This window comes from Hyperoodon ampullatus (assembly GCF_949752795.1).
Source record: "Hyperoodon ampullatus genome assembly, chromosome: 9".
NCBI lineage: Eukaryota > Metazoa > Chordata > Mammalia > Artiodactyla > Ziphiidae > Hyperoodon > Hyperoodon ampullatus.
In genome coordinates, this window is record NC_136922.1 from 99976692 (window position 1) to 99996842 (window position 20151).

Consider the following 20151-nt stretch of genomic DNA (forward strand, 5'->3'; position numbering starts at 1 on the left):
ACTGTGCGGAGTTACAATTCAGGCTTCTTTTATGTGAAAAGCGGAGGGGGCGTGGCTGGTTGTTGCAGACTTCTTGGTCCCTGAATCCTTTGTTCTTGCAGCTGTCCATGTAGGCCAGGGTGCAATGTACCTATAAACCTCCAACAAGACAAATGTTATTCTCTGTTTTGCAACTTTTTATCTCTATATGAGTGAAAAGTGTTATATCTTTAAAGGTCAAGCCTTGGAGGCAGAGCCTTGACAATGGACTGTCATGTATATTTCAGGCTGTAGGCAACATTCTATTACAAAGGTGCAGCACCAGCATGACTAAGCACAGTCAACAGAGCACAAAGGTTAGCGCTAAAGGAACAGATCCAATATGGAGTCAGGTTTGGCCTTCTCTGTTACAGGAAGTCATTACTAGCCGATGAATCTTCTACTGAAATAGGAAGGAATGAATAGTGAGACTCTATACATAATCATGTCTCTTTCCCGATTTTCAGATAATATACAAATTGATAAAAAGCTGACTTTTCTTTAGAATTCTGAAATCATATCCTTTAAATCAGTAATGTTTAAGTTATATAATGTGAACTCTCCACCTTTGGAAGAATGTTGGAGTTTATGCAGTCCTCTAGGGCACATCTCACTAATATTCTTAGTACTGAGTTCACTGCCAAGCACAAAATAGATGTTTAAGAGTGTAGAATTAAATTGAAGTACTTCATTCTGAAGATAAATGGGCTGAAGCTGAAAGATGTGATGTTACTTACATCTGAGCCACAAATCCAGGTATACCGACCCCAAAACTCAATATGGAGCCAAATACCTTCCTTTGGTTTAGCAAGAAGTACCATTACTATAATGACCACTTGCTTATTTTGACTAAATGAAAACAATCTGATGGCATATACAATATAGAACAAGAGAGTGTTGGCTCTGGAGCTGGACTTGAAATATCAGAACCCTTTCTAACACTTTGTAACAGTGAACATTTAACCATATTAATCAACCTTTTATGGACCTTAGTTGCTTTAGTTGTAAAAGGGATACAATAGTATCTATCTTATGGGGTTTTGTGAAAATTGGATAGATTAAATTGCTTACAACCATGTGCCATAAATGTAGGCTTATCTTCTTATCTTCCTCTCATTTCACCTCCTCCTAATTATTTATCAGTATTATTATTATTAACATCATCATCAATCATAGAACACAATATTAAAAATGGTTTAAAGATCTCAAGTAAGTAGTTGATAGATCTGTCCTCAAGAAGAATATAATCTAGTTATAATGACAGTAAAAATCACTCCGATAACTGTAAACAAAAGCCCGGTCATCTTGGGTGACTTTAAGTATGTTTGTGCCCCTGGTGACCATGAGGATATCTGTACTACATGTGTCACTTATGCACACAATTTTGCCAAGTAACTAATTTATTCAATGTTGACTTAGAGAAAGAACTAATAGAATGTTAAAACGTCTTGGCAAATAAATTTTGTTTGCTTGAATGAACTTGCTTAATTATAAGCTGTATTATCATTCTGGCAGTAAGAAGTTGTGTTGATAGATTGTCTGAACCGTTCACTCAGTTAGCATCAGTGCCTTTTCAGAAGCCTAGAGAAGGAGAAAAGACTTCCTCCTAGAAAAACTAGGTTGTACTTCCAAAAGAAAAGATTATTTGAGATAAGCAATGACATTTCTCCCATGAACTTCACTGATACATTTTGATGCGATGGCAGGTCTATTGTAATCCCCATTTAAATGGCTTATAGTCATATTAATATGCAGCAGTAGTGAGTGAAATATATGGAAACTCCCTCCTGTGATGTAGCAGAGCTGTTCAAAAAACTCTACCTGTACCAGTTGATAAATAATAACAGTGAACCAGCATTTTTGAGGGTTGATTAAGTGTCTGAGATGGTTTACCTCATTTAATCTGCAAAATAACTGAAATATGATGATGTGGATTTTATTATTATTAAGCCCATTCTACAAATGCAAAAATTGAGGATTAAAGAAGGCAGTCCATTCCCTGGGACACATGATGAATGAACAGTGGAGCTGGGATTTGAAACCAGGGCTGTCTAATTAATTTGCCTGTGACCTTCGCCACCATGGCCCTCCTCAGTTCCTTCTTTCACTGTCCACAGAAAACTGGGTGACCACCACATTTTAACTGTAATGGGCTGTACATATACATGATGGAATGTCATATGTACCAAACGCCAAATGTCCCCAGTGTGATCTCATCTTGACTACTTATGTATGCAACAACCCTGGTTCCAAATGAGATAATGTCCTGAGGTCCTGGGGGATGGACTTCCACATATGAATTTTAGGGGGATACAGTTCAACCCATTACACCTAACTATTAGAAAAGAGCCTTATAAAGTTAGGCCAATAAAACCTATTTGCTACCACTGCAGTGTTGACAGGGTTGTGTACAGTTTGAAGAATAGGGAATGGTTTTATAAGAAAGACAATGGCTTCTAAGAGGAATCGTACATTTGTCCTCATGAACTCAGGAAATATTCCTCGGTCAAAATATGAGAAGTTTGTTGATGACTCTCTGCATTCATTTATTTACAAGCAAAACTTCAAAGAGATTTTCAGAATTATTCTCTCCTAGGTGACAAATGAGCCACAGATGCTTTTCAAAACCAATGCTTCGGGCTTCCCTGGTGGCGCAGTGGTTGAGAGTCCACCTGCCGATGCAGGGGACACGGGTTCGTGCCCCAGTCTGGGAAGATCCCACATGCCGCGGAGCAGCTAGGCCCGTGAGCCATGACCGCTGAGCCTGCGTGTCCAGAGCCTGTGCTCCACAACGGGAGAGGCCACAACAGTGAGAGGCCCGCGTACCACAAAAAAAACCCCAAAAACAAACAAAAAAACCCCCAGTGCTTCAACCCACCCCATGAGGAATATTTGGCCTTTAAAAAGTGTCCAAGTTTCAAACCTCACATAGCTCTTTATTCTGAATTAAACACCATGTGACACACTATGAACATCATTTAATTCTGTATTCTTTATTAAAAACTCAACTCTAGGAAACATGCATTCTAAACAATATAGACATTTCTTCTATCAGCAAAGAAAAGAGCTCTCCTGAAGCTGAAACAGCTTTCTCTAGTTGCATCTTGAGATGTAATTGTTCATTTCGTCTGGAGTATAAGAGCATCTGTTTGAAAATATCATGTTTCATTAGATAGTTTTCACAGTATTCTTCAGAGAAGGTTAAGAAGCACATCCCCCGCACTTCATATATGAAAGCTAAGTTGCCCAGGGTGAAGGCATTATTCATCCTATGCACAGAGCAAGCACAATTGTTCATTCTATCCGCACAGTGACTTTCCTGTTTGTGTATTTTTCAGTTTTGTTACAGTATACAAAGTGGAAAATAGAGCTGTATTTGATAGCCTAGAGCAACAGAAAAGACTGTGAATTTATCATAAAGTTATTCAGGCTGTTTCCGTTCATCCTGGCACAAACAAGTATTTGATAGCAGAACTGAAAAAATACAGGAGAAATTTCCTTTCCCTTAGAAGGGATTTTGTGATGTGATATCAGATGATATATACACACAAACACACACACACACAATAGGTTTTTCACAAGACTTATTAAATAAAAAGGTCAGTGTGTATTCAATATCTATAATTTGACAGTTTTGTTCTTGGAATAGTAATAGACAGGAGTATACACTGTACCTTTACTTAAAATAAGCAGTAATGTCAATGTCGTTTGTTTTTTATTTTAAGTCAAAGACCAAAGAAATATTATTCAGGTAATTATTTTATGTTTGAAGTTGGGGTTAGTGATAATGAAATAAAACACGTACACACACGCACACACAAACACACACACACACACTCAACCCTTACTACTAAATAACACTTATTCTTCCCCCAATCATATAAAATCTGTGGATACGTAATAGAATCAGATATATTTCTCAACTGATTCAATTGAAGTGCAGAGGCGTTAGGCACTTTGACTAAGATCAAGCACCACTTCTAATACTAGCTGCCATTCCCTGACTACTTACCTGGGCATACTTTCTGGGTCAAATACTATGACAAGATCAGGGAAGGTGAGAGACCAAGTTTGGTTCTTGGTTTCTGTGTCCCCATTGTCTTTGCTCTAAGAAGATATAACAGTGGGTGATTATATGTAAGGTCTCAGAGAGGTTTATTTGTCTTGTTAAACGTTGGGCCTCCCCAGCTAGGACAGTATCTTGCACATTGAATGTGCTCAGTAAATATTTGTTAACAGATTGACTGAATTATGGGATTTAGTGGATATTTGTATAGGTAGTTATAATTAGATGCACATTTCTTAAACAATAATGTTCATTTTCTTAATTTATATTTATCGAGTGAATACCGACAAATGTTGCGCACACCTATGTCTATTGCAAGAAGAAAAGGGTCAAAAATGCCATTGTGGGAACGCACGAAAAGCTCAGGATTTCCATAGGGGAGAAAATATAGCCAAGGTCACAGCACCATGTAAATAAGAGCAAGGCTGGGGATACTGACCAGGGCAGCAAAGGGTACCCAACCCTCAGACCTGGAAGCAGCCCGGGTTGCCGAGTGAGATGTCAAGGAGCTAATACCAAATGAAGGCGTATGTGGCCAACTTGAATCTGAGCTGGACCCCGGGTCAGTGCAGATAACCTGGTGACAGTACAGAGAGGTTTCTGGTCTCACAAAGGCTGAGTGCAGGATAGCAGTACAGTCAGTGCAAAAGGAGGACACGTGACACAAAAGAATATATTATATATTCTATGTTTCCTTTTGTACAAAATGCATAAACAGGTAAAACGTATGATGTAAGCAGTCTGGATAATGGTTTCCTTTGCATGAGGGTAGTGGCTGGAAGTGGGTACAAAGGGAGGCTTTGGGTGTGTTGATAATTGTTTGTTTCATGAGCTAGGGCCTTGTCGCACTTGTGGAAATTCATCAAGCTGTAAATTGACGTGTACTTTTTTCTATGTCCATTAAAATTCAATATTACATTTTAGAAGACAGTTTCATCAGATTTGAAATCAAGGTCCAGTTCTGAGGGAAGAGGATCAGTATGGATCTCTTGCACGAAAAACAACTGCAGGAGAAAACTGGTGGGCCAAGGAAAAGGGAACAACCAGGGGACTTAGCAAAGCACCTTAAAAGCCTACTTGCAACCCATGGGGGGATTCTTTCAGTCTTTCTGTAAGTGCAGCATTTATGTGAATACATGGGGCTCTATTCACACTTAACACATGGGTACCTGGTATAGCACAATCTAGTACTTGCTAATGAAGAGAATAGTTCTAAAGAATCATCATGTCTGGCTCTTATTGCCTATGGCTTGAACAAAGATGAGTGCATATGAAACAGACATCACTGTGTGCAGCTAATGTGCATAGGAACTGGCAGATAAGCCAACTTTTGGCTACCCCTAGGTTGGTTGGTTTGTTTGTTTTTCCTATTTGTAAGATGAATGCCCAAACCTACTAAATTTAATTCAATTTTATACTTATAATTGCCATCTATGTATGATAGATGTTAACAGTTACAGAGAAAGTTTCCATGTCTCCCCAATTAAAATTGAGGAAATGTAGAAACAGAAGCAAAAAATATGAATAGAGAGCTCATACAATAGATATAAATGCATTTACTCTTCAAACCAACCATCTCACTTCTAGGAATTTACCCTAAAGGTACGGCTCCAATAACATGAAAACACATATACACAAGGTCATTCATTGCAGCATTATTGAAATGACAGAATATTGGAAAGTACTTATATGACTGCATTCAGGAGATGGGTTGAATAAACTAGGCTACATTCGCAAAATGGATACACTGCAGCCATAAAGGAAACTTAGAAATATCTCTATGAATTGGTATGGGCTGGATTTCCTGGGTACATTGTTCAGTGAAAAAAGAAAAGTTGCAAAGAGCATTTATTATGTACTAACTTTCGTGTAAGAAATGAAAAAAGAGAATATGTGGTTGAAGCAATTCTGAAGATATTTAAATACATTGTAGATGGAGCAAATGAGTAAATATGTTGATGGTTGTTGGGAGCCGTGGTTCTTATTATGAAGGAAGTAAGACATAAATAAAGAATAAGAAAAGAAAAGAAGAAAGAATCCCATTTAAACATATGTGTGAATAAGCATATATGTATCTACATACTTACATATATATATATATACACATACGTATATTATCTACTTACTTTTACGTGTGTGTGTGTGTGTGTATTTCCTAGCTGTGACTATTGAATGGGTCTAGAAACTATGACACTATGACAGTGAGCACACCTAGTGCAGACCTTAGTTACTAATACCATTACCCTGTAAAAAGAATCAGATCTGCTTGGAGAAATTATATATGATTTTGGTCGAGTAACATACAACTTGAGTTTGAAACATATTTCAGAATGAAAGGAAACAATGAAGATTAGTGACAAAAAGGCTGTAAGACTCAGCTTGAAAAAATTTATATTGGCCAAATACAGACAATTTGAGCACAAAAATAATTAAGGACAGTAATGGATTACAAACTTTTAGGAAAAAAAATATGAATCCTTAAGTCTATAGAGATGAGAGCTAGCTAGATAGATAGAAAGAAAGAAAGAAAGAAAGAAAGAAAGAAAGAAAGAATTGACAGGAGGAGGCCTGATACAAGGAAAACCCCACAGCCAGCCTATCAACATAACAGTGTTACCTAGGACTGGTTCTGATGAAAATGATGACAGTAGTCAGTTGCTCGAAGATACTACAAAAAATAGAATAAACTTATTTATTTAGAACATTACACTGTAGAAGCATTTTTGCTCCACAGTATTTGTGGGTGAAGGGGGTGACAACAGTTTTCTGAAAGTACTGGACTGTGAATATGCCCTCAGGCACAAAGAACTCAAAGACTCCTACAAGGCATGCTTGTCAGAGTAAGTTTGAAAGTGGAAAGAAATAAGACAGACATGAAATTGGCTTAGAATAATTCAGGATTTGGAAAGCATCTGTAGGAAGAGACATGAAGGGCCTAGGCTGAAGACAATAAATCACAATTAGATCTTATTCTGGAAAAGTCACCCAGATCTACATTGGGCGATCAAGGAAGAAATGAAAGGTTTCTCCTGACAAAGGAATATTTATTGTTCCTTGGAGAGGGTTTTCAGGCAAATATGATTTGCAGATTCTCTGCATTTATTGATTCTGTTCAGATATCAGAAAGAACATGCCTCAATGAGAACAAAATTTATACCTAGTTGCAGGGGGCTAGCCCTAAACATTTTCTAATTTCTCTACCAACTCTGAAATTCTTTTATTCATTCTAAGCTAACTGTTGTTTTTTAAATAAATACCCCATATTTAATAATATCAATCACTGAAAGGTAGTCATACTTATAAATAACAATTTTAGTTTTTGATGTTTCTATTATGATCATTTAAATTTACTATCTAATAGGTCTCTCATGTAGATACAATTTGTTTTTCCTCAATTATTTCATGTAATATTGCACATGTCAGCAGAAATGCCTTTCTTTCAACCTTGATGCAATTGGAATACCAGGGAGAGCCCAGCATTGAGGAAGTGATCACGTGAGCACACCACTCTAAGGATGAACTCTTTAAAGCTATGTAGGTCTTACATTTACATGTCAGATGATTCCCAAACCTTCAGAAGAAAGGCCAAAGTGCTGACACAGGACATAGATTCAGAACCTATGCATGAAATGGTATTAAAAGCAATAGAGATTGAACATAAAGGTAAAAGTTTGAGGCAATTCATAGAAAATTACATTCGATTTTCAGGTTTACTTCAGCAGAGATTAGGAAATGTATTTCAATTTCCTCAACAAAGAGCAAGTCAAATCTTAAAGAAAAGCAGGACAAAGTCAGAGTTTATTTTAAAAAGCATCACTAAAATGGGATTTGGACACAAAGAACACAATCTGTCTCCATGATTAATAGGATTTAAACAAATTTGTTGACAGAATAAGATCAATACAGCATTATACATCCATACCTAAAGTTACCAAAGATATCAATCAAAAAAAATCTCAAAATTAGTCAAAAGTTATCAAAATTAATCCCTAACCCTAACTCTGAGCCTGACACCTACCCTGACTCTAAACTCAACTGCAGCTCCACTCCTAACCCTAACCCTCACCCTACTAGACGCATACTTGAACTTGAACCCAAACCTCAATTCTCTGATGAAAACCCAGTCGTGTAACAAGAGCAAAAAAAATAACATGAGATTTACTTAATATGTTTACAATCACTTAAATATTAAGGCACTCATTTATCATTGACTTTAATTATAATTTAGGAGGTTCTTTTAAAGAATAACTGAGCTAACGAGTTTAACCCAAAAGCAAAAGCTTTCCTCAAATCACATTATCGATGGAATAGTTCTTTAAAGGTAGGTAAAAGCAAATGGCACTGCAGAGTGTATTGTTTCAGAATAGGCAATAATCAACAGATATTTCCTCATGTTAACATTATTCAATTAGTAGATAGTACTGTAAGTGTCCTTTTTTCCCTTTTATTCATTACATTTCTGTTACTTAATCAGTAATAAGTCTTACAATTGATGTCTTTTTGGGAATCAAGGAACTAAAGGTGTGGGAGAGGATGATTAGTTGTTCACTAAACCCATGTCCCTTTTTTCCTTGTCACACAGCCCACTTCCTGGCCTCCCTTGAGTTGGGCGTAGCCATTTGACTCTGTAGCCAATGGAACATGGGGGGCAGTCAAGTAGAACACTCCCAGGCCTGGCCCACAAATTAGCTCCCCTGGAGCCTTGCACTCTCTGCTTCTCTTGCTGCCAGCCTGGGGTGGTGCAGCCCCATGAGGGAAAGAGCTGGACTTCACATCCATGCCTCTATCTACAGCCAATCCTACCATTTATGCATTAGGTCCCAATCCATGTTATGTACCCTGAGACACAACCTCAGAAACTCTCTCCTCCTTCTCACCCATCACATTTTCACTCTAGATCTTTCAGCATTTTAATATATTGTTATTTCCTTAGACTTTAAAAAGTTATTCTTGATGCCCGCCAGTGACTGCTGTACTCCTTTGTTCTCTGTTGCAAAAATTCCTCCTAAAATTTTTTGACTTGCTCTGTTCAGTTCTCTTCTTCTAGTCTCTCTTAGACCACTCCCATCTGGCTTTCACTGTCACTATCCCATCAGTGGTCATTCTTCCATCCTCATTGTACTGGACCCAGTCTTCATAATTCAACAGATTTCAACATTTCCTCCTCTGTGACATACTTTCTTTGATTTCCAGGTACCACATTCTCTTGGGTTTCCTTCTACTTAGCTAGATGTTCCCTCTCAGTCTCCTGTGTTGGATTTTCCTTGTAACCAGGAAATTTTTAAACTGTTGGAATGCTCCAGGACCCAGTTCTTGGTTTTCTTTTCAGCTATGCTTTCTCACTTCCTTGGAGATCCCAATCGATCTTATGAACGTAAATAGCATATATTCACCTTCTCCATCTCCCTTGATGTGAACTCCACTATTCTGAGTGATCAGGACAAACATTTGGAGTTACTGTTGAGTCCTTTCTTTATTTCACACCTCATATACAATCCATTAGAAAATCCTGTTACTTAACCGTGAAAATAGATCTATAATCAAACTACGTATTGCCTCTCTTGTTTGACTGGGAATGATTATAAGAATGATTATAAGAATGATTATAAGAACTTCAACAGATTTCTCTATTTCAACCCATGCCCCCATATAGACAGATGCAAACAGAACAGCCAGAGTTATCCTTTTAAAATATAAAACAGATCGTGTAACTACTCTGTGTTCAGAACCCTACAATTGTTCAACATTTCACTTAGCATAAGAGCCAATGTCCTTATGATTGCCTAAAATTAGGACTTATAAGATTCTATTCCCTGTTACTTCTCTTACCTCAACTACTATTCTCCCCCGATTCACTGAGACACACTGATCCTAGGACGTTCCAGGAATGCCCCTGCCTTAGGGTTTTTGCACTGGATATTTACTCTACCTAGAATATTCTTTCCTCCGATATCCTCTTGACTACAAAAATGAAAAATATTTTCTCTGATATTAGAATTCTAAAAACTTGAAAGAGTAGTTTTTATTTCCTCATTCAGGAAATGATATTAATACTGTGAACCCATTTTCTTTCTTTATTTTGTCAACTAAGTAATTTAGGGATGAGTTGGGTGGCTAAAAGCGATTTTTTTAAACCTCCCTCTGTAGTATTGTTTAACATATGGTCAAAATATTTCTATGTGTTAATTTTACCTCTAGTCTTATCATCTCCTACCCATATTTTTCTTGACTCCAGCTCCTCCAACTATTTTAAAAATAATATATTTGTTGGTTAAAAGCCTTGCGCTAGATCAGAGGCAGTAGAGTGAAATGCTGAAGAGAATGGGCCAGGCAGCCAGTACCCTGGATTTGCTTCCTGTCATTGATGCCTACCTGCTGAATGACCTTTGTTATATTACTTCATGTCTTTATATTTCTGCTTCCTCATCTGTAACATCTGGGTTAAAAACAGTACCTCTCTCATAGAGTTATTGTAAGAACTAAATGAATAAATATACTTAATACACTTAGAACATTACCAGAAACATAGTCAATATATAAAAATTATTTTATGCAATGGGAAAGACTGGAAGGGGAGCAGGTTTAGGGGCAAAAATCAAGCTTGACCTTTATCAGTTTGAGATACTTGTGAAACAGTTAGGGAAATATGGCCACATAATAGTTAGCAAATGGCAGCAGGGTCCCCAAATGAATTATTGCTCAGTGAGAATAGAGTGTCTCTTTTTTCACATGCAACACCCACCAACAGTCCAATTCAGGGTTCCTGGAAAGTGAGGGTAGTTTTGTAATAGACTTTGTCAGACTAGGAAACCACGCAAGAGAAAATTAAAACAAGACAAAACAGAACAAAAATGTAGTCAGAAATATTAGGAAAACTAGCATGAAGAGGAGGAGGGAGAGTCAGTTACTGCAAGAACATGAGACTTGAGATTGCTTTTAGACCTGGGTTCATGGCCAAACTTAAAAACAGGATTTTAAATAGAATAATGCATAGAGAAGTCACATAAGTACAAATACATGATGAGGGTTCATTTATTAACAAATACTTATCAAGTTCATTCTTCTAGAACAGAGTACACAATGAACAATGAGCGATAAAAGAGATGTAGTCTCTACCCTCATGAAGACAACAACTAATTAGAATATAAAGGTGTGATTATAAAGCATACTTTAAAAAATAATTGGAGATGGAAAATGTGAGAGAGAGAGAGGGAGAGAAGAAGATAAGTAAACTGGGAAAATAAATAACTTTTTTTTTTTGTAGGTTAGAAAAAAGTTGAACCTCTTCGCAGAATAAGAGGAGGAGCCAGTGGAAAGGATCTGTGGGTGACAGAGTTTGTGGGCTGGGGACAAATGTGTTTCCGTTTATAGAGATCCTGCCATGTGCCAGGCACTCTGCCATATGTTACTTGGTTGTCAGAAAATTCTGCAACAGCCTCTTAGTCCAACAAGAACACAAATGAAATAGGCGCATATTCATTTGAAAGAAAAAATGCCTCCTCTTTGTCTTCTAATCATTCCTATGAAGACTGAAGAGAAGATACTCTATTTTCTTTAACTTACAAGTAAACATATATTAATCAACTATATTAGATTTAAATGTATTTTCTAAACCTAAATAAACAGTCTAAGTTCATTTAGAGTGTTTGTTTAAATAAATGGAAAATACCTCTTGAAACAAAAAACAATAATTCATTATTATCAAGTGTGATACTGTTGGTCAAATCTGTTAAAATATATGTACCAGAGCTTTAACCCCAAAACAGTAAGACCCTTCTCTGAATGAAAAGAAGTTCAGTAACCGTGATGCATAGTGGCATGCTTTTGTACCTCTTCTTTTTGGCGGCCAGCTGTCACACTCACTATTGAAAGAACACTATAAATGGCAAAATGGTGGGCTGAATTTGTTTCTTTGTTGTTTGCTTATTTTTCCATTATGTGGATTTTCATTTTGTTTTCACATTTTTTTAATCTCTTATTTTCTTACACATAGTTTAAACCTCAAAAATTTAGCAATTATCTTATAATGAGCTGTTTTCTTAAGTGCCCAATAGTTGTATAAAATTGCTTATTTGATAAAATCAATAGAAAGCCATTAGTAAAGAATAAAGTAGTATTATAAGTGCTATTGTTAGTATTATTCTAATTAAGCCTAAATTCCTGATACCTGGAGACTGTGAGTCTATCTGTAAGCATGGGTTAACTGTGAAAATATCCCAATTTAAGGCCTATAATCAGAAGACTATCAACATTCAGTGAGATTGTTTTAATACATGTACTGCAGCTCAAACATTCTATGGCCCTGGTATTTCTTTTTTATCAAGGTTATCAGGGTTGTATTAACATTGTTTCACCTGCCCACATGAAATAGCTAAAGAACAAAATTACGTCTGATCAAATGAAGAGCAAATACTTTTATATAATTTACTGAATTTTGGAACTTTGGTGCTTCATAAATATTTAAGAGGTAAATGTATTTAACAGTCTGAAAATTGGTGAACCTAGTTACAGGGCAGGAATAAAGACATAGACATAGAGAATGGACTTGAGGACACGGGATGGGAGGGGAAAGTGGAGTGAAGTGAGAGTAGCATCGACATATACACACTACCTAATGTAAAATAGTTAACTAGTGGGAAGCAGCAGCATAGCAGAGGGAGATCGGCTGGCTGCTTTGTGATGACCTAGAGGGGTGGGATAGGGAGGGTGGGAGGGAGGGAAGCTCAAGAGGGAGGGGATATAGGGACATATGTATGCGTATGGCTGATTCACTTTGGTGTACAACAGAAACTAACACAGTATTATGAAGCAATTATACTCCAGTAAAGATCTATTTAAAAAAATAATGCTTGAGACCTTGGCAAGTTTGTTAACCTCTGGCATTCAATTTTGAATGAAGGGGTTATTATTTGTTGGCAATTGTGTAACCATTTTAATTAAAAAGCATTTGCCAACCCTTTTAGTAATTCATCCTATGAAGCATCCTCATGTGGATACAGGCTAACATGCTCATTTTCTCAGTTAAAATGTTGAGAAAAATAAAGATAAAATAATTGATCTAGTGCAAAGTCCATGGCAGTGATAAGACTTCAGAAACTAGAACTTTTTCCCCTGCCAACTCTTTAGATTACTCATTCATATTAGAGCCATTTATTCTATTGAATTAATTCTGTATTTTAACAATTAAGGAATATAGTATTTGATATACTGAATGAATTCTTTACTTTAAATCTTAACGTTATGTTCCTATATCATGTTCAGATTTTCTAACATAAGAGAATCCATGACCTCAGGACCTTTCTCTATGACAGTGAAAGTGAAAAAATTGTATATCTTGGCCACTTTTGCATAGTACTGTGTTATCTCTTGAAGAAAGAATAATGAATCACCTCTTATCATGTTTCCTTTTAACAATAATACTACAAATGCCCCATGACATCTGGGAATCTTACCTGAGAATAATAATACTCAATGCAACACATTTATTTTCCTTATGAATGAGAATTAATATTTATTCATAATGTTTGTATTTGTACCTTGGGGGAAAGGCATGATGTTGCTTGGCTGCCTAAGACTTTGCAGAGAGCCCTCAAAGGTTAAAGCAAGTGCTATTAATTAGATGCTATTTTCATTTTTTATCTGAAGATTTTCTTAAACTAACTTGGCTAGGAATTCAAAATTCTATGAAACACATATGCACTCATATTCTTGTACTTGTATGCAGCCATGCATACAGACATGTCATTCTCCACATGGCTCTGCATGGTACAGTGATACTGCAGAGACTCTGGGGTATAATGTGGTCATTCTGGTACCTCCAGTTATTAAGCTATCTTAGATTCAGAAATAAACCAGTGTTATACTCATTCTTGTGCTTGAGTAAACTTTAATGCATGCAGATTTATACTTTATTGCTATTGTATTGATTGCATACAGTCTTATACAGTGATCTTTAATATGGAAAAATTAGTGAACTTGTAATTGCTTAATGTATTTTTTGTAAAAGATAATTATTTGATAACTTGAAAAACCCTTCTTTAGATCAGTAGTTATGTGAAAGTGTAAAGTGAACAGTGAACATGGATTTCAAAGAAAATCAGTAACTGAAAAATTTACATACTCAAATCTATAAAAATATCTTTCAATAGTAGGCATTTATGACTGTACTGAAAGGTGACTTTTTTTTCTTTTGCTAAAACAAAGGTATAAATAACTAAAGAAAATAAAATGAAAGGAGGAGTTTTATTAAAGCATTAAATAATTATTGCTTATAATCCTTATTTGCCACCATATAATCTTGCTACTAGTTTATTCAGTAGAGATGGATAATTATCAATAACTGATAATTATCAAAGGTAAGAGGTATATCTTTCATATGACTCCATGCTTTAATTAAAGTATTAGTCAAATGTCTGAAAGGTATTTCCACAGTTAACTTGTAAAATGAGAAATAGCCTCAATTCAAAAATACTAATTAAATACAGAATGTGATTCAATAAAAGTCACTGATGGTTAATTAAGGGAAGAATTATCAGACTTGAATGAAAATATATAATACATATAATCCTAATGAAAAAATATGCTATTTTTTTTCCTCCCTTGTTACTAGGCATTTACCAACCAAGTATTTAACCTTGAGGAGAATCAAAAAAGCTTTCCTGAGCACATACCATTTCCCAAATACTGAGCTAGGCAATTTAGCGTTTCAGAAGATAGTTTGAAGGTAAAATACTTGCTAGCATTTCCTTGCAGATTAATTAAGGAAAAATGTATTAGTTAACTAATAGAGAATGGGAACACAAATCTAAGAAACAAGGCCCACCTTAAACAAATATCTAAATGCTTACCTATATTTATCAAGAGATTTGTAATTCTGTTTTCTTCCGTCCTTTTTGCCCTCTTTGCTATTGATTTGAGATTACATTTGAAGTTATAGTGTGTTCTTATTCCTTTTTTTATTTTTTTAGAATTGAAATTCTCTAACACTTTTGGTGGTTGTTGTTAGACATTTTAAACTCTGTATCTTTCTCGATATATAATGTCATTCAATAGCTTTACAGGGCTTCCCTGGTGGCGCAGTGGTTGAGAGTCCGCCTGCCGGTGCAGGGGAAACGGGTTCGTGCCCCGGTCTGGGAGGATCCCACATGCCGCGGAGCGGCTGGGCCCGTGAGCCATGGCCGCTGGGCCTGTGCGTCCGGAGCCTGTGCTCCGCAACGGGAGAGGCCACAACAGTGAGAGGCCCACATACCGCAAAAAAAAAAAAAAAAAAAAAAAAAAAAAATAGCTTTACAGTCCTCTTTCAACAATTTAGGGCATTATAATATTTACCAAAGCCAGATAAAAATTACAAGGAAGGAATATTACAGATCAATATTTATAATGAATATAGACACAAAAATTAATTAGAAAATTAAATCCAACAATACTTATATAGAGATAATACATTATGACTAAGATTTATCCTAGGAAAGCAAGGTTGGTTCAACATTCAAAAATCAATCAATGCAAATCATCATATGTAATTATCTCAATAGATGTAAAAAAATATCATTTGACTGAATCCAACATCTATTAATGATAAAACATTCTCAACAAAAACTGGGTTGGAAGGAAAATACATCAAACTGATAATGAGCATCTATGAAAACCTGTCACTGAGGTAATACTTAATGGTGAAAAACAGAGTGTTTTCCCCAGGATTTATAAATAAGAAAAGAACATCTGTTTTGACACTTTTATTCAGTGTTATGCTGGAGCTCCTAGCCAGTGCAATAAGACAAGAATAAATAGAAGTATAAAGTTTGGGAAAGAAGAAGTAAACCTGTCCATATTTATAGATGATATGATTTTCCACTTGAAAAACCTTAATCTTTTTAAAAATATCTGTTATAAGTAATGACTGACTTTAGCAAGGTAACAGGAGACAAGACTAATACAAAAAATATTTCATATTCTAGCATCGAACATTTGCAAAATGTAACTTACAAAGGTAATATCACTTAAAATAACATCAAAGCCTTAAAATGCCAATAGTTAAACACAATGTAAAAAATATCATAAAAAATTACACTTAAAATTACAAAATATTTTTTGTAAGAAATAGAAGTATATTTAACTGAAGAGATATGCCATTTTCATTGATTGAAAGACACATTATTGTGAATGTATTGATACTTCACAAATTAATCTATAGATGCAATATATTCTTAGCATATTTCTAAAAGGCTTTTTTGGGGTTTTTTTAAGAAATTTACAAGATGATTTAAAATTTACTTGTAACTGCAAAAGGCTTGGAATATGTACAACTATATTGAAAAAAATTTGAAAGATTTTTAAGAATTTCAAAAATTACCATAATGCTATAGTAATAAAGCCAATGTGGTACAGATGTAAACATAGATGCATACGTAGAGAGAAAAAAATTGAGATTCTACAAAAACAAAAAAACATGTATGTGGATAGTTGACTTTTAACAAAGCTACCAACACAATTCAAGAGGAAGAGGATAGTCTTTCTACAAATGGTACTGGGACAATTATATGCATATGGGGAAACTAAACATTGACTTTTATTACCTCACACTCTATACAACAACTAGCTAAAAATAGATCATACACCTAAAGGTAGAAACTACTATTTTTAAACTTGTAGAAGAATACATAGGAGAAAATATCCACCATCTTGGAGTTGTCAACAATTTATTAGGACACAAAATGTAGTAGCAATAGTAGAAAAATTGATAGAAGTATAATACATAAAATTGTAAAGTGTTCTTCATAGGACACCCTTACAAAAATGAAAAGACAAAAACACAGATTGAGAAAACATTCACAATACATAAATCTAGCAAAAGCCTTGTATCCAGATGTACAATGACCCCTTCCAAAAAAAATTGCACAATTAATACTATTTTGGTGTCTGCTTCTCAGTGGATCCAAAATAACACATTCTTCTTTTCTTCCATATATATATAAAATTCTGAGAAAATCCACCAATTTCTGTTGTCATTCTGAGGTACTGTCCTACCATAATAACAAAATGCTTTATGTAATGAATTTAATGCTACTTTTCATATAATTCTAGTTTCTTCCCCTGATAGTTTTCCATCTACCTCTTTAACTTTCTTAATGATAAAAATTGGCATGGCTTCAGGCTAATATGCCTTAAGTACATGCACAAGTGCAAGGACAGTCCAAGATGAAAAGTAAAATCTGCAGTAGGAAATGAAGATCCCAAACCTTAATTGTTAGGTAATTCTAGTATGTGTCTTTGCAATGAAATAATAGGGCTGTTTAATTCCTGCTTACTAATTTTGTTTACTCATGTCACTTCATAAACAGCTACTTTAGCTCAGTCATCAAAGATAGGCTAACATAAATAGTTACAGGTAAGAAAATTTACTGTATTTTGGGCACAGTCAACAAAGTTGTTGTATTTTGAGGCAAGGACTTGAACATTTGCTGAGAAATATTTTCTGATTTGATTTCCCTTTTCTGGGTTATGTTTCCATGACAATCACTTTAACCTTTGATATCCCTATTCTTATTATAATATTTACAATTAAGTAGCTGACATGGGTGTATTGGGGCTATAATTAATATAATTTATGATTTAATTAAAATTAGCTTAAGTCAATGACAGTAATCTGTTTGCATGGAGAAACTGAAAAATTTAGGATATTTTTCTTCTAAGTTTTATGAACATAAATAAATTTAAACAACACGCTGTAACTCTTTTGCTTTGCAACTTGATTCATCACATATTGCTGTTCCCCCAAAAATGTCTTTCCTAATTATGCTTTGTTCTCAACAATATTAAAGTTCATTGCCACTCCCATAACACACAACGTGATGTCTGTGTGAAAATTGCCTGGAAGCAATGTTGCCTGATGGGAGGATGCCAACTTATATTAAAAAGCAACTGTTAAGGATTTATCAATAAAAAAATAGAGTTAATTATATTAGTACTTATCTCTCTTCCCCTTTGGGCAGGTTAAATTATTAGGTTCATTTTTTATTTATTGAATACTTCATTGAAAGGTATGTCATCCATCTGTATGAAAACAACTATCACAAGAGAAAAAAGGTAACTGTATGTACACCCTTGGAAAAAAGTAAATTTTATAAAATAAGTGTTTCAAATATAATTATGTTTCTGACTGAAAAGGAAAGTTTAAAACTTTGAAAATCTGTGACAGAATCCAGGCTTCGCCTCCACTTTAACATAAATCAACCCTGTACTTCACGCTTACTGTTCTTACTATTTTGTTTTCTTGTTAAAAAGAGATTCCAGAGGGCAGTGGGTTCCACACAACTTAATTATGTGTCAGTTGAAAGACATAGATAGACACTATCAGTTATTAGGTTTCTTATCAAGCCAGTAATGTGGTACGGCTGTTGTACTAATAATGAAGTTTTAATTAGCTCTCAAAAATACTGGGCGCTTGTTTAAGGCCTCTAAATTGAATAGCACATGCTTTACCTGGAAGGCATGAATGCATCCCAAACATATCAAAGTAAGTGCCGAATACATTGTATGCACATTAGGAGATAATAACTAGAAAGCTTAACATCTATCTTTGAAGAGCTATGTGTATAAAATATTCAGGGAAGTTCTTTCACATACTTAAATGATGGTCTTAAGAATACTGTATTAGCAAATACGGTAGACAGGCAAATGGTTCAGTGTCTCTGTTTATCTGAGGAGTATTGTCTGGGGAAAAGCACATTTCAACCAAAGTTTGAGTCATCTTTTATTTCAAATGGGAACATTCTTTCTTCCTAGCTATTCCAACAAAACAGTTATATTTTACTTATTGCTTCTTTCCGATATTCTGATCCATGAGAAATTGTGCCAGACTCCTCATTCCTAATCCTTGGGTAGCTCACATATCTAAATGTCTAAGTAATTATTGATTTAAACTCCTATCACGGGCTTCCCTGGTGGTGCAGTGGTTGAGAGTCCGCCTGCCGATGCAGGGGACACGGGTTTGTGCCCTGGTCCGGGAAGATCCCACATGGCGCGGAGCGGCTGGGCCCATGAGCCATGGCTGCTGAGCCTGCGCGTCCGGAGCCTGTGCTCAGCAACTGGAGAGGCCACAACAGTGAGAGGCCCGCGTACCACAAAAAAAAAAAAAAAAAAAAAAAAAAAAAAAAAAACTCCTATCACTAGAGAATTCTTGATGTCTTTTCAATACAGCAGGTGGATTTCAACCATGGCTTCCTTGTGTGACTGCCTATTCATGCTGTACATGGTGTGTAGTTTAAACTAATGTTACTGGAAATCACCCTTTCCATTCCCACCCACTTCTCTCTACACAAACACAACAAGAATTTTAAGCAGGGGACAGATTTTGACACAGAGCAAGGAGGAACTATAATGAGTTGCTACTGGAAAATCTGTATTTGTGTTATTCGTATGGCCAATTTTTATTTCTTCTCAAAACATCTCTTTTTACCAACCTAGTCTGGCTCTTGTTTTCGTATTTCAAAGGATGTGCTGCGTGTCACTGTTGCTGTTAAGGATGTTTGTTGAATGAGCACAGTAATTAGTTACCTGCTGTGTGTCAGGTACTTTGTGAGGCTCAGAGGTTCAAGGTGCTACCTGAAAATGCACATATTTCAGAGGCTGCACAGTGACCTTCTGTGGGTCAGAGATAGGGTCCCGGTGGATTTGAATTATGAATGAGAGTGAGTCAGGGGAATGGGGAATAGGGTGTGTGTGTGTGTGTGTGTGAAGAATTAAAAGCTCAGAGAAGAGCCCATAGAGCTTGCATTTGCTATTTCTGTATCACCATAGACACAAGGGTGAGGGCAGAGACACAGGTATTGTGATTGCCTTTGGAGGAGGCAGTGATTATTAGTCTCCAAGGGTCTAGGGCCATGTCTTGTCCATACATGTTTTCCTTCGAATTTTGGGACACTAGTACTTTCCTCCAACCTCAGAATGCTAAGAGGCCACACAGGTAGGAAAAAGGTGTAGAACCCTTCCTTTTGACATTGCTTCAAAAATAATACTTAACAAATATATTATTTTTTCTAGGAAGTATGGCATCTGTTATATGCCTA

At 35.7% G+C, this 20151-nt stretch overlaps 1 protein-coding gene across 1 annotated transcript in view; it reads left to right on the plus strand.

Moving 5' to 3' along the window:
- CNTNAP2 (contactin associated protein 2) overlaps positions 1-20151 on the plus strand; it is a gene marked incomplete at both ends in the record, with an annotated part of 2063650 nt that overhangs the window by 698080 nt on the left and 1345419 nt on the right. The gene's annotated exons all lie outside the window — the stretch shown is intronic.